Below are 14,259 nucleotides of genomic sequence, written 5' to 3'. Positions count from 1 at the left end.
ATCTTTTTAAAACTGGAAGTCAAATCCCGCTGAAGAAAATAGGAAGGAGCATAAACTCTGGTAAGTCAAATGTAAAAGAATAATTAGGCCAAAAAAGAATTTGAAAAGCAACTTGCAAAAAACTAACAAAACTAACAGCAAATTTTTTTAAGTACGTCAGAAGCAGGAAGTCTTTGAAACAATGAGGGGCCACTGGACAATCAAGGTGCTAAAAGAGCACTGAAGGAAAACAAGGCTGTTGCAGAGAAGCTAAATGAATTCTTTGCATCTGTCTTCGCTGCAGGGGCTATGGGGGAGATCCTCACCCTCGCCATTCTTTTTAGGTGACAAATTGGAGGATCCCAGATTGAGGTGTTAGTAGAGGAGGTTTTGGAACAAATTGATGAAAAAAACCAAACCAGCAATAAGTCACCAGGACCAGATGGTATCGCCCAAGAGTTCTGAAGGAACTCAAATATGAAATTGCAGAACTACTAACTGTGGTATGTAACCCGTTACTTAAATCAGTCTCTGAACCAGCTGACTGGAGGATAGTTAATATAATACTGATCTTTTTAAAAAAGGCTGCAGAGATGATCTTGACAATTACAGCCCAGTAAACCTAAGTTCAGTATCAGGCAAATTGGCTGAAACTGTAGTAAAGAATGGAATTATCAGACAAATCAACACAGTACGTTGGGGAAGAGTCAACAAGGCTTTTGTGCAGGGAAATCATGGCTCACCAATCCATTAAAATTCTTTGAGGTGGTGAACTAACATGTGGACTAGCATGATCCAGTGGATAGAGTGTACTTGGACTTTCAGGAAACCTTTGACACAGTCCCTCACCAAAGGGTCTTAAACAAAGTAAGGAGTCATGGGATCAGAGGGAAAGTCCTGTCATGGATCAGTAACTGGCTAAAAGCTAGGAAACAAAGGCTAGGAATAGATGGTCAGTTTTCACAGTGAAGAGAGGTAAATAGTGGCGTGCCCCAGGGATCTGTTCTGGGACCACTGCTGTGAAATGTATTTATAAATAGTGAGGTGCCACGGTTTGCAGATGGTACAAAATTACTCAAGATAGTGTGATAGGGTTGGGCCAGATAGCTATAGGAGAGTAATAGAAGGCAGATATATTAGCCCCAGATTAAGTAGGTCCCTTTTCTCTGGCTAAGGTAACAGGGAAGGTTCCAGAACAGTCAGGAACTTTCTGGAAACAATTAAGGCAGGCTGATTAGAACACCTGCAGCCAATCAAGAAGCTGCTAGAATCAATTAAGGCATGCTAATCAGGGCACCTGGGTTTAAAAAGGAGCTCGCTTCAGTTTGTGGTGTGTGTGCGAGGAGCTGGGAGCAAGCAGTACAAGAAGCTGAGAGTGAGAAGGCGTACTACTGGAAGACAGAAGTACAAGCATTATCAGACATCAGGAGGAAGGTCCTGTGGTGAGAATAAAGAAGGTGTTGGGAAGAGGCCATGGGGAAGTAGCCCAGGGAGTTGTAGTTGTCACGCAGCTGTTACAGGAGCCACTGTAGACAGCTGCAATTTACAGAGCCCTGGGCTGGAACCCGGGTTCCCCCATCCCTCCACCCCCTCCCAACTCCCTACGTGATGCCAAAGGAGTTGAACTGGACTGTGGGTTCTACACGAGGGGAAGGTCTTTGGCCTGTTCCCTGATCTACTAGGTGGATCAGCAGAGACTGCGGGGATTGTTCTTCTTCCTTTCCTGATGCTGGCCAGTGATGAGCCTAACTGAGTGAATGGCAGATTTGAGCCACGAAAGTGGCCAATCTGAGGGCTGCCGGGAACCTCTGAGGCGAGAAAATCCGCCAATAAGCGCAGGACCCACCAAGGCAGAGGAGGAACTTTGTCACAATAGTTAAATCCAAAGCAGACTGTGAAGAGTTACAAAGGGATCCAATTAAAGTGGGTGACTGGGCAACAAAATGGCAGATGAAATTCAATGTTGATGCATGCAAAGTAATGCATATTGAAAGAAATCACAACTATACACACAAAATGATGGGGTCTAAATTAGCTGTTACCACTCAAGAAGGAGATCTTGGAGTCACTATGGCTAGTTCTCTGAAAACATCTGCTCAATGTGCAGTGGCATTTGAAAAAATAAACAGGGTTAGGAACCATTTGGAAAGAGAGAGATAAGATGGAAAATATTATAATGCCACTGTATATATCCAGGGTACTCCCACACTTCAAATACTGCGTGCAGTTATGGTTGCCTCATCTCAAAACAGATATATTAGAATTGGAAAAAGTACAGAGAAGGGCAGCAAAAATCATTAAGGGTATGGAACAGCTTCCGTATGAGGAAAAATTAAAAAAGACTGAAGTGGTTCCTCTTAGAAAAGAGGTGACTAAGGGGGGATACAATAGAGGTCTATAAAATCATGACTGGTATGGAGAAAGTGAATAAGGAAATGTTATTTACCCCTTCACATAACACAAGAGGCCAGGGTCACCCAATGCCATTAATAATCAGCAGGTTTGAAACTAACACGTCTTCACACAACACACAGTCAACCTGTGGAACTCATTGCCTGGGAATGTTGTGAAGGCCAAAAGTATAACTGGCTTCAAAAAAGAATTCTCTCCAGACTCAAGCAGGAAGGCTATCGTGCTCTGCACTAGTTAGCCCCTCGGTTTGAGTTAGTTTAACATTTTTGAATCTTTTGGGAGCAGCCTGCAGACTATCCATATCATGGGAAAACCACAAACCCGCAGTAAAGAGTGACTTAAAACAACAGCGGTTTTTGGTTCCCCAAGTGGTAGCCAACACACACTGTACTGGCCTCAGTGGTACCAGCATATTACGGAGGAAGCTCAAACCAAGAGAGAGCCCGGTTGCTTTGAACTGCAGTGTTTGCCAGCTGGAGAACAGTTAAGCCTGCAGGGGAAGGAATGTAATTTTTAAACTTCTCAGAGCCAGTCATGGGCTGAAGAGTATAAAGAATGTGAAGGACTCTCAGTCTTGCCACAGTTTGTGAGCAGTGCAGAGCTCTGCATGCCTGGGGATGGAGGGAATCGCCATAGATCCCCGCTCAGCCCTCTGCTTCGATTTGTGTGTGCTCAGAATCCCTTCAGGCAATGGATTATTCCAGAGGTGGCCCCGCCGTGGCTGCTGGGGTTTCGGGGAGGAGGGAGTTGAGCCAAGCTCTGTGGCAGGCAGCAGTGCAGTTCAAAGAGCCAGTGTTTAACATTTTTATTCTTATTTTCCATTTTTGACATTGTTGCTCAGTCCCTCTTTCCCGGCCCTTCGTAAGCTGTTAAATCACTCCATTGATTTCGTGTGAGCATCGCTGAGAGCTCGTTTTTATCTTGGTGAAAACCAGACTCGCTCATGGGCACATAATGAAATTGTATAAATATACCCTTAGCTGGGAATCTAATTTATTTTTCCTGTTCATTATGGGGTAGAAGGCCACTATGAAATGTCTAACATTTTTCCCCCCAGTGCTGGAATTGAAAGGCTGGTGCAGGCTCTTTTCATACTGATGATTTCGTCCTGATTCAATTTAAAGCTGGTTAGAGCTCAAATACTGTAGCATCATTGACAAAGATCAGTGTGGGTTGTAATGCTAATATCGTCTTGGCTGCGGCTTCAGCATCGCCAGAAGAACGCAGGTTAAAAACCGCTTCCATTGGAGAGCAGCTGGGCCTGTAGTGTCCACATGGGTCTATCTGGGCAGGACTGGGAGTAGAAAGGAGGTAAGTTGTTTGCAGCTGCCAGGCCAGTGTGCTGCACCGGAGATAGAAGGGTGACTGGGAGTGCTGGTCACCCCCTCACTTAGAAGCTAAATCTTCTTACCTGGCAGCATGTAGAGGACATCCAGGTTACCATCCTTGGTAGCAAGAAGCTGGGCTGAGTTGGAAAGAGGTGACTTCCTGCAGGAGACCTTGGCAGAGCCAGCTGGAGTGGAGGAGTTTCTGCAGTGGAGCAGAGGGAAGGAAGTGCCTGGGAAGAATGGTCCAGCTGGTGGGGTCAGCAAGATGCTAGGCCGTCCATTTGTCCGTCATTGGGGTTGATTTTTGACTGTATTGAAATTGCTTTAAAGTCATGTTTTTGAGCTATAATTAAGCGGGGCCATTTAGATGGCAGCGTTAAGTGCTAAGCAGAATTATGCAACTGCTCAGCCTTCCTCAGCGTGTTATTTCACCATGAAGTACACCAGGTTTGTGTGTGTTCTACAGTTGTATTTGTTTGGGAGTGATTAGTACAATGGGGGTTTCCAGGGTCGTGTTGCCAAGCTAAGGAAATGCCAGTTATATCCCTGCTGCAGTATCCGCTTAATTGCATTCCTTTGAGAAAGACACAAGTACTGGTGTACAAGAGCAGCTGGTAAGCTGAGCCAGTGATAGAGGCAGGGGAAGTGGGGTGGGCAATACGCTTAGCCAGCCAGGCCGCCCTGAGCCTCTCTGTTCCTAGTATAGTGTTGGGAGTTGCCTGTCATGCAACTTAGGTTGGGCAGGGTGAGCCGTTTTACCCTCACAATGGCTCCATCTCCCCGAATGGCTGTTCATGGAGTTTATGTGCTGTCAAAGGTACTGCCTCCGAGTCAACACTGGGGAGAGGCACATGCCATTAGCTTTCATCAAAGTGGCACAGCCTAGTGGACCATGCACAGAACTGGGAGCCAGGAGTCGCTGGGTTCTGATGGATTCTGTGAGCCTTGCTCTTTGTTCTTGCCTGAGTCTCAGTGGTCCTGTCTTCTGTATGACATTTCCTCATGCCAGTGTACACAGGGCAAATGGTAGCTAGCTGGCCAGGGACCCCCATCCAGGCTGTGTGGCGGCCAGCTAGCGCAGCTTCAAACCATTGCCCGAATCGTAACAGGGTTTCCTAATTGTGTTAACTTAAGCCAAGATAATTGATAAACACGCCCTTTTTCCCATCCAGGAAAGCCTGTGAGCTCTCTCCGCCGTACTCTGTGAAGCGGAGTACAGGTTTGCTTGCTTAGCTGGCAGGGCATTGAGGATTAATTATTGAAGACTGTGAAGTGCTTTCCCAGTGTAAGTGCCAGGCGTTGTTACCGTTTCGTCCCAGCCACACTTGAGAGGCAGAGCGCTGGGTGTCCGGACGTGCATGAGGAGATGTTACTCTGCAGAGCTTCCTGGGGTCCCTGGGAGCCAGTGAGCAAGAAGGGCTCAGCATCAGCTGTGTGGCTGCCGGCACAGTTGCTGTGCAGATGTTGGGGTAGGACTCGCCTTTGGAAGGCTCAGGACGAGTAGCCACCTTTCGCACAAATGGGTAAGGCATTCACCTGGACAAGCTCTGCCCCCTCTGCCAGCGTGCCCTCTCCCCGGGCTCTCTGCTGCCTTCCGCCCTGACACTGGTGGGTCCCCCAGGGGCACAGCTACACTGCATTCCACGGGCCGACTGCAGCACGGGTCGGCATCCCTGTGCCAGCTTTCACCTCGTTGGCGTGGCCAAAGAGCAGTGACGATGTGACCGCAGTGTCGTATGGGCTCGGGGTCCCAGGCGGGCCCAGGCTCTGCACTCTTGCGTCTCTGCTGCTGATTTTACTCATGCAAACTAGATGGAAGCTGGTGTGGGGGTGTAAACATGCCCTCGGCGTATCTCTGCACCGCCTGCCCAGCGAGCTTCCAGCCCGGGCCAGCAGACTCGGGCTCATGCTGCCACGCTACAGAGAGCTGTGGAGACGCTGCGGCTCAGGCGCTGAAGCCTAGAGCAGGGGGGATGGACCTCAGAGCCCAAGCTCCAGCCTGATCTGCAGCTTCCAAGTGCTGCTAACAGCTGTTTTCAGAGCAGTGGTGCAAGCCCCATCAGCTAGGGCTGGGGGCGGGCTGCTGCAGGCCGTGTGAGAGGGCAGCAAGCTGCGGCAGGACGGAATTGGGTGCCTGGGATACTAGAAGGGCCTCCCCCACTGAAGGCTTCTTGCGTGCGTTTGTTGCGCAGAATCCCGGCTTTCCACTTATCTCACTTTCTTCAGCGCTTTAGAGTGTCAAGAGTCATCTCTGCCTCGCCCCCAAGTGCTCAGATACAAGCACATGAGCCGCTTCCGCGCTGCATTCTGCTGTGCCCCCTTCTAACAGGCACAGAAGAGCCCAGCAATTCAGCTTTAAGGAACCAGCAAGGGGCACTTTTGTGGGCACAAATGAGGTAAATGGGACCCTGGCTCTTCCCAGGATCAGTGTCCGTTTTGGCACCTAGTGCTTTGCTTGAGCAGCTTTTGGGGCTGCTGGAGGCAAGGTTCTCTGGAGAGCTGTCAGGGGCCTCCTGTCTCCGGCCCCTTGGCTGCTCTGATGCTCCCCTGACTAGACTTGGGTTTGTTTCTGAAGAGCATCATGGAGCAGTAGGAGGGAGGATCTATGACCTGAATATTTACACTTCTGTCCTTCACCCTCCCTCCCACCGGAAAGCTGGGATAATTGGTGAGAGCTCCAAGCCCTGTGTGCCAGCGGACACATCATTCCAGCAAGAGCAGAAATTAAATATCTCGAGGGGAAGAGAGGGGAAATGAGCAGATTAGAGGGTTAAAGTGCCAGCAGTGAATTTGCAGCAGTGCAATTAGTGCTAACCTTCATGTGCACTTGTCAGCCTCTTCTTTGAACTCTCTCCCTGACGGCCTTCCTGAGATCCATAGATTTTCCAGCTAAGTCATTCACCATCTTGATAAGACTCGCTGAGGTTTCCGGGGTACAGTTTATCGCGGAAACCCAGTTAAGCTCTCACTCACTAGCCTGTAAAATTTCCTTTCTTGAACAGCAAGGGAACGTGTGTGTCCTTTAACAAGCATCTCCCACTCAGTAGCAAAACATGGGGAGCAAACGCAATGCAGGGGAGCCATCCAGGGACCTTCTTGTGACACCCACCCACCCCATGTGGGGGGTACAGAGTGGTGTCCACGTGCTGTGATTTCTCCTGCAGCACAGCTCTCTGGTGGATCCCTAAATCCAATTTGTTGAAAGATGAACAATTTTATGAGCCGGCTGTTCCCCTCACACCTTCCCAGCACTTCCATTCGCAGCAACTCTTCTCTGAGAGCAGAATTTATTTAGCACCTCCCCCCACCCCCGCCATTGTGCCTGTTCTCCTCTCTGAACACAATGTAAATCAATCGACCCTATAAACAGCCTTCCTGAGCCCAAAGGGCCTCCCCTAGGGGCACCTACCTCTGCCTTGAAGCCTGGCGAACAGGTGATTCCTACCCCAGGCTCCTGAAGGCCGGGCTGGTTCTCTCTGGCATCTTTCACACTCCAGGGATCATAGAACACTTTCCAAAGCAGTGAGTTAGGCCCCATCAGTTCATAGGCACAGGCAATGTGGAGACTGCTGTGTGCTTATGCTGGTGACGGGGTGAAGCGTTGATGACTTTTGTGAGGCAAACATTGGCTTGGATTCCAGGGTTCTTCCTGTCCTGCTCTGGAAGTTGCAGGATCTTTAACTGTCTGATGTGCCATCCAGGGAGTTTCGCTTGATGCCCTCTCTCTTGCAAAGGATGGTGCCTAGAAGGCTCGAGCTCCTTTGTGCCAGAGAGTGTGTTAGATGATGTGTCCTTCTGCATGACTCAAACGCTTGGCCTTCTGACCTAGTAGCAATAGTGTACCAAGTGAACCACATGGGTGCTTTTTGTGTGTTGTGTAAGAATGCAGCTCATGAGTAGCAGAGCCACAAGTGAATTAATCCTGTCTCTCCTCATGAATGAAGTTCAAGTCATAACAGATCAGTTGTCCTAGCTAGAGATGGGCAAATAACTGATTTCTTTGGTTTGCTGGCAGTTCAAAAAACAAACAAAAACCAGTCCAACCCAAACTGAAAATAAAATGTTTCAGAATTTTTGGTGAATCAGAAAAAATTTGTTTAATCTTGAACAAAATGTTTTGTTTGGGGCATTTTTAAACTTTTTTAATAAAGCAAATGAAATGAAAGGCTAGAGTCACAAAATGGAAGTGCGGGGAGTAGTCTTCAAATACGCGAAGGGCTCTTAGAAAGAAGATGATGATCAATTGCTCTCCATAGCCACTGAAGGTAGGACAAGATGTCATGGGCTTAATCTGCAGCAAGGGAGATTTGGGTTAGATAATAGGAAAAAGTTTCTAACTCTAAGGATGGTTAAGCTCTGGAACAGGCTTCCAAGGGAGGTTGTAGGGTCCAATCAGTTTTAAAGAACAGATAGGAATTTATCCAATCAGGGATGGTCTCCATTTACTTGGTCCTGCCTCAGCATAGGGGGCTGGACTAGATGCTCTCTTGAGGTCTCTTCCAGCCTTACCTTTCTATGAATCTATGATACCCTCATACCCAAGGCATCCACCTGGGAGGGGAGATACCTAGGTTCAGTTTGCTGCTCCTAAGCCAGGGTTTGGAACCCACGTCTCCTCCATCCCAGCTGAGTGCCCTAACCACTGGGCTATAGGGCATCCTAGGATGGATTTGTCTGACTCTCCTATTGAAGCAGTTCCACTTTGGTCCACAGTGAGATTGTGAGAATAACTATTGTGGTGGTTAGGCGCTCATTCTGGAGTGGGGTGGCCCTGTTCCAGGCCTGGCTCCAGAGAAGGGATTCAAACCTGGATTTCCCACATCTGAAGTGAGTGCCCTAAGCATTGGGTTACTGTTGTTATAAAGGGGCGGGGGCTCCACCAGTGTTTTGTGAATGGTACCTAAAGCCTCTTGTGAATCTAGCCCACAAACTCAAAATGTTTCATTTTGATAATGTTGAAATGAATTGTTTGGATGTTTCTGAATTATTGCTTCTGTTTTCATTTCACTTGAAACAGTTTCCCAAAATTGACGTACATTCATGAACTGTTTTCATTGGCTAAATCTGCATTTTTTTGGCCTGGAAAAAGTTTTGGATGAAATATTTGTCTGAGCTCTATTCAGAGATCCTATTCCACTGCATGCATCCGACGAAGTGAGCTGTAGCTCACGAAAGCTTATGTTCAGATAAATTTGTTAGTCTCTAAGGTGCCACAAGTCCTCCTTTTCTTTTTGCGAATACAGGCTAACACGGCTGCTATTCTGAAACCTATCCACACACTGTGCGTTCTCCCATTTCTCATCAGGACTGGATTTACTTTTGATGAGTGTTGTTAAGTGATCAGTGCTCTAAGTACCTTTCTAGTTGTAATACCACTGCCATGAAACAGAAATGACTATAAATAAATTTAACATACCTATCCCACTGCCTTCCTGCAGCATCACAGAGCAAGGAAGCTGGCAGGTGACTTGTGTTAAAACTACAAGCACCAGCTCTGATTTTTATATCTGACAATTCTATGCAGCTTGTCCTGTTTGAGTGGGTGTTTCAGCCCCACCTCTCATATTGATTGGCCTCTGTGTATGTCTACCGATGAGCATTTAGTACTGCAGTGGTTGTTGGTTTTACGTTTACAAGAGAATTAACACCCTCTGTTTGGGTCCATCCCAGCTGGGGAAGTCCCTCTTATTCCCCAGGTGTGAAAGGCGTGATTCTCTGTGTCTCCTTGTTGGTGCTTGCTGGAGATGTCTTTGGTATGTCTTGTGATTCCCTCTCTGACGGATTATCTGGAGCTGTGTTGTTCTTCCAGTCCATGGTTCTGCTGATGTGAATCTGTAACAGCCACCCAGAAATGACAGAAAAGTCTGAATCATTTAACGGAGAAGCAGAAAACCTGCCTGACATGAAAGGGAAATAACAGGGGTATTTCCACATCAAAGGCTTCTGCTGCTTCCCTTCCCTCCCCTCCACAGATTCTCAGCTGGCTGGAGAGCGTCTGAGAGCACACAGGCATGCCTGGCTGATCAGGGAGTATGTGGGGACTGCCAAGCAAAAGGGATGGTGCACCACTGCTCTTGTGAGGTGGCACTCCCAACCCTTAGCCACCATTAAGTGTAACTCACCTTCTGAGTTTTCTGTGCTTGGGAGGCAGGCTGGATAGACTAGATGGCAGTGGATAGGATGGATGCGGCTCAGATCCCACTATTTTTACATTGCATACAAGCAGTGAGCTCTTTGATTCTCTACCGTCACTTGCTGCTTATCCAGTGGAGTCACCTCTTTGAGGTGACCAGGTAGGGCAGAAACAAGGAAGGCCTCCTTTGGCTGCGGGGGTTGCTAGGAGGCCCCACCGTTTGCCAAGGATGAGGGCTTAGGCTCTGTGGCAAACACTTGGGTCACTGGCCTACTCCCTCTACATAGGCCAGTCAAAACATCCAGCTTGTATGATGTGGCAGCCAGAACTTTCTGGTTGGGACTAGCAGCTGAGAGCGCCACTCCCTGTGCATCCTGGTCCTAATCCTCAAAGCTCTCCGTGGTCTAGGACTGGGCTACTTAAGAGCACCCTCTGTCCCTGATCAGGCAAAACACAAACTAGAAGCGCCTGTGATGAGACTCTTGGGAGTCCTTGGTACAGCATCTTAGACCGTGCAATACCTGGCCCCAACGGGTAGAGTGAGCCTGTTCTCACAGCCTGATGCTACACCCACCTCCTTGCAGAAACCGACCAGAACTAGCAGAAAATTCAGGTTGAAATGAACAGACTCCAAATGGTGAACAGCAAATTCCATGTACAGGCTTTTTATGCTTCTCTTGAATTTGTATTTGTGCCTAGATTCCATGGTGATTGGAGCCCTATAAATACTTTAAACAGATGGATTTCCCACCAGATTATCATGAGTCTCAGGCATGTCAGACTGAGTTTGAACAGGCAAAGTGTAAGTGTGCGTGGTTATCACTTACAGAAAACACTGAAGATGGAGTTACAATTGCTAGCATGCCGCAGTGCCTTCTGCTCTTGAATCCCTTCCAGAAAACAAGGAAATGCTCAGTTAAGTTCTCCCCACATCTCTCTCTGCACCCCCCCTCCAAAAAAGGTGGCCCTCCAAACCCTTAGTCACCATTAAATGTAATTAACCTTCTGAGCCTTTTCTGCCTGGGAGGGAGGCAAGGCAGATTAGGCAGCCGTAGATTGGATGGATGCAGCTCAAATCCCACGATTTTTACCTTCCTACAAGCAGTGAGCTGTTGATCGGTTCTCTACTCTGTCACTTGCAGCTTATCCAATGGAGTCACCTCTTTGAGAACTTTTTTGTCACCAGGTAGTGACAAAAGCAAGAAAGGCTTCCTTTGACTGCTTTGACTAAAGGCTTTTGATACTGTCTCGCATGACCTCCTACTAAACAAACTAGGGAAATACAACCTAGCTACTATAAGGTGGGTGCATAACTGGTTGGAAAACCGTTCCAAGAGAGTAGTTGTCAGTGGTTCGCAGTCAAGTTGGAAAGGCAAGTCAAGTGGGGTCCTGCAGGGATCAGTTCTGGGTCTGGTTCTGTTCAATGTCTTCATCAATGATTTAGATAATGGCATAGAGAGTACTCTTATAAAGTTTGCGGCTGATACCAAGCTGGGAGGGGTTGCAAGTGCTTTGGAGGATAGGATTAAGATTCAAAATGATCTGGACAAACTGGAGAAATGGTCTGAAGTAAATAGGATGAAATTCAATCAGGAAATGCAAAGTACTCCACTTAGGAAGGAATAATCCGTTGTACACATACAAAATGGGAAATGACTGCCTAGGAAGGAGTACTTTGGAAAGGGATCTGGGAGTCATAGATAGTGGATCACAAGCTAAATATGAGTCAATAGTGTAACACCGTTGCAAAAAAAAGAACATCATTCTGGGATGTATTAGCAGGAGTGTTGTAAGCAAGACAAGAGAAGTAATTCTTCCGCTTTACTCCACACTGATTAGGCCTCAACTGGAGTACTGTGTCCAGTTCTGGGTGCCACATTTCAGGAAAGATGTGATCAAATTGGAGAAAGTCCGGAGAAGAGCGACAAAAATGATTAAAGGTCAAGAAAACATGACCTATGAGGGAAGATTGAAAAAATTGGGTTTGTTTAGTCTGGAGAAGAGAAGACTGAGAGTGTACATAAGAGTTTTCAAGTACGTAACAGGTTGTTAAAAGGAGGAGAGAGAAAAAATGTTCTCCATAACCTCTGAGAATAGGACAAGAAGCAATGGGTTTAAATTGCAACAAGATCAGTTTAGGTTGGACATTAGGAAAAACTTCCTAACTGTCAGGGTGGTTAAGCACTGGAATAAATTTCCCAGGGAGGTTGTGGAATCTCCATCATTGGAGGTTTTTAAGAGCAGGTTAGACATTCATCTGTCAGGGATGTGTGATGGGGTAGTCAAGATCTGGAGGTCCCCAACTGGAGGCCATGTGGCCCTGCCCCAGAAAAGAGCAGAGGAGAAGTCTTTTAGGCAGCCAAGAGCGGCTGCAGGTGAAGCAGCCAATCAGAGGGGCTGCTGGAGCAGCCAATCAGGGGCCAGGAGAGCCATATAAAAAGAAGCAGCAGAGTGAGACAGAGCAGTCAGTTGCTGCCTGGAGCTGGAAGAGGGAGAACCGGGTTTTTTGATGGCTGGAAGAACAGCAGGACCACAGACAGCTCAGCGTGGGCAGGGTTGAGCCCAGGGAGGGCTGCTGAAGACTAGGGGAGTAAAGAAGGCTGGTTGAGAGGACCGAGCAAGGACTGAGCCCAGAACCTCGCCGGACCAAGCAAAAGGTACTGTTGGACTGGTATAGAGGGCAGTGTCTCCAGGGAGGAAGCCTTGGCGGAAGTCAAAACTGTATGCCCCGGAAGGGGTTTGTTCTTTCTGGTCCACCTATGGACAGTGTGAGAGACTCGGCTGAGTCACTGAAGACCCGCTAAAGCAACCATTGGCCCGGGGGCGAAGGAGGGCTCACCAAAGCGGTGTGCCATCCTGTTCCAAGAACTAAGAAACAGCAAGTAATGGCTGATGGGAGGTTTCCAGTGCTCTTGAGCTTGTGGAGATGGCATGGGAAGGGTGAGTGTGAGAGCTCTGGAGGTCTTTACCTGCCGAGCTGGCCGTTTAATATGGTCAGGGAACACCACGGGCTGTTGGTTCATTCCTTGTTAGGTTGCTGACTGTGCCTGATTGTTTGTAATGCCTTTTCTGGATTTCTCTGTGTGTTGTGGGGCAGGGGGACTTGTCCTGTTCTACCTGTCGCCTACCGGGACTGTTTGGGAAAAGCCTTGGGTGACGCAGAGAGGGGGGTCCCCTTCAGCCTGGGGCTGTATCTCTGCAATCACAGCTTGTTGCTGTTTTGGAGTTACCCCAATAGCTGCTGATCAGGTGAAATCCTCAGTGGGTGGGAGGGAATCAGTCGGTGTTGTTTGCTGCTTTTGCTGCTGTTTTTTTTCTTCACCCAGCCTCCTCCACGCAGGCAGAATGAGGCTTATTTTAATGAGACCTCAAACTGCTTCTCCTGAAGCTGCAGAGAAGGGCTCCCGCGTTACTGTTGCGGCTGCTAGCGTTCCAGGCCAACTGGGTTTGTGAAAATAAAGTTCTGGCATCTGCTGCATGCTCTGCAGCCCTCAGCCAGGTGATTATGGGGACGTGGGGAACAGTGGTAGCAGATGGAGGAGTGCTTGATTAGCATAACGTGTCATTTTCATGGCTTGGGAGCCGCAGCAGCAGGAGCGATGCTATAGAAAGACACCCACCTAAAGTCTCCGTTAGGGGAGAGAGGAATGCTCACTAATCAGCTACTGACCTGGGGGTGGGAGGCTGTAGGCGGGGAGACAGCGCAGGGGAGGAGATTAAACAACCAAATCCACAGCCCTGGTGGATACAGCTGCAGAATTGTTTTCTCAATGTTCATTTTCCCATTTCTAGTCCTTCCCTTTGATTGATACGTGCAACCGCAGGGTGTTACCAAGTGCCTTTTTTCCCTGTCCTCTGAGGGGCGACTGAAAGTAGACTTTAAGGCTGCTAGAAAACTGCCTGGAGAAGGAGGTGATTTAACCTCTGAGCATTGCACCAGCTTCTTTTCTTAACAGCAGTACTGGGGAGAGAGTGGATTGCTTTATCTGCTGCTTCGAATGAACCTGGCACAAAGAGGCAAGAGCCTCATGTTATCTTTTCTGTGCTCCGAGGGGCAAGGGCAGGGAGGGGAGAGTGGGGTGATGTGTTCCGAGGGTAAGTGGGACCAGGCTTGTGCACATGGGATGGCAGCTGGGGTGTGGTGGGTTGGCGCGTGCGTGTAGGTGTGCTCTGGACCCATCCCCACCCGCTGTGACCAGTCAGCTGTCCAGGCTTGTGCACATGGGATGGCAGCTGGGGTGGGGTGGCGCGTGCGTGTAGGCGTGCTCTAGGCCCATCCCCACCCGCTGTGACCAGTCAGCTGTCCAGGCTTGCAGGCTGTAGGGATAAGAAGTGAGAAGAGGCTGGTTATGGTTGGTGCGCACTGATTTTTATTCCTGGACCCACCGGTTCTTTGTGCCCAGCTTG

At 48.4% G+C, this 14,259-nt stretch overlaps 1 protein-coding gene across 28 annotated transcripts in view; it reads left to right on the top strand.

Moving 5' to 3' along the window:
* RBFOX3 (RNA binding fox-1 homolog 3) overlaps positions 1 to 14,259 on the top strand; it is a 355,830-nt gene that overhangs the window by 48,091 nt on the left and 293,480 nt on the right. Inside the window, exon 1 of one of the 28 annotated variants that reach the window (XM_084647037.1) lies at positions 12,384 to 12,509. The exons of 26 other annotated variants lie outside the window; for them this stretch is intronic. The gene's annotated coding sequence lies outside the window, so the exon portion shown is untranslated. Of the gene's footprint in view, positions 1 to 12,383; positions 12,510 to 12,772; positions 12,793 to 14,259 lie in introns of those variants that run through there. One more of the 28 variants, XM_084647040.1, reaches the window with a different exon arrangement.

This window comes from Lepidochelys olivacea (assembly GCF_965140295.1).
Source record: "Lepidochelys olivacea isolate rLepOli2 genome assembly, chromosome: 14".
NCBI classification, from domain to species: Eukaryota; Metazoa; Chordata; order Testudines; family Cheloniidae; genus Lepidochelys; species Lepidochelys olivacea.
This window is presented reverse-complemented; position numbering and strand designations above follow the sequence as displayed.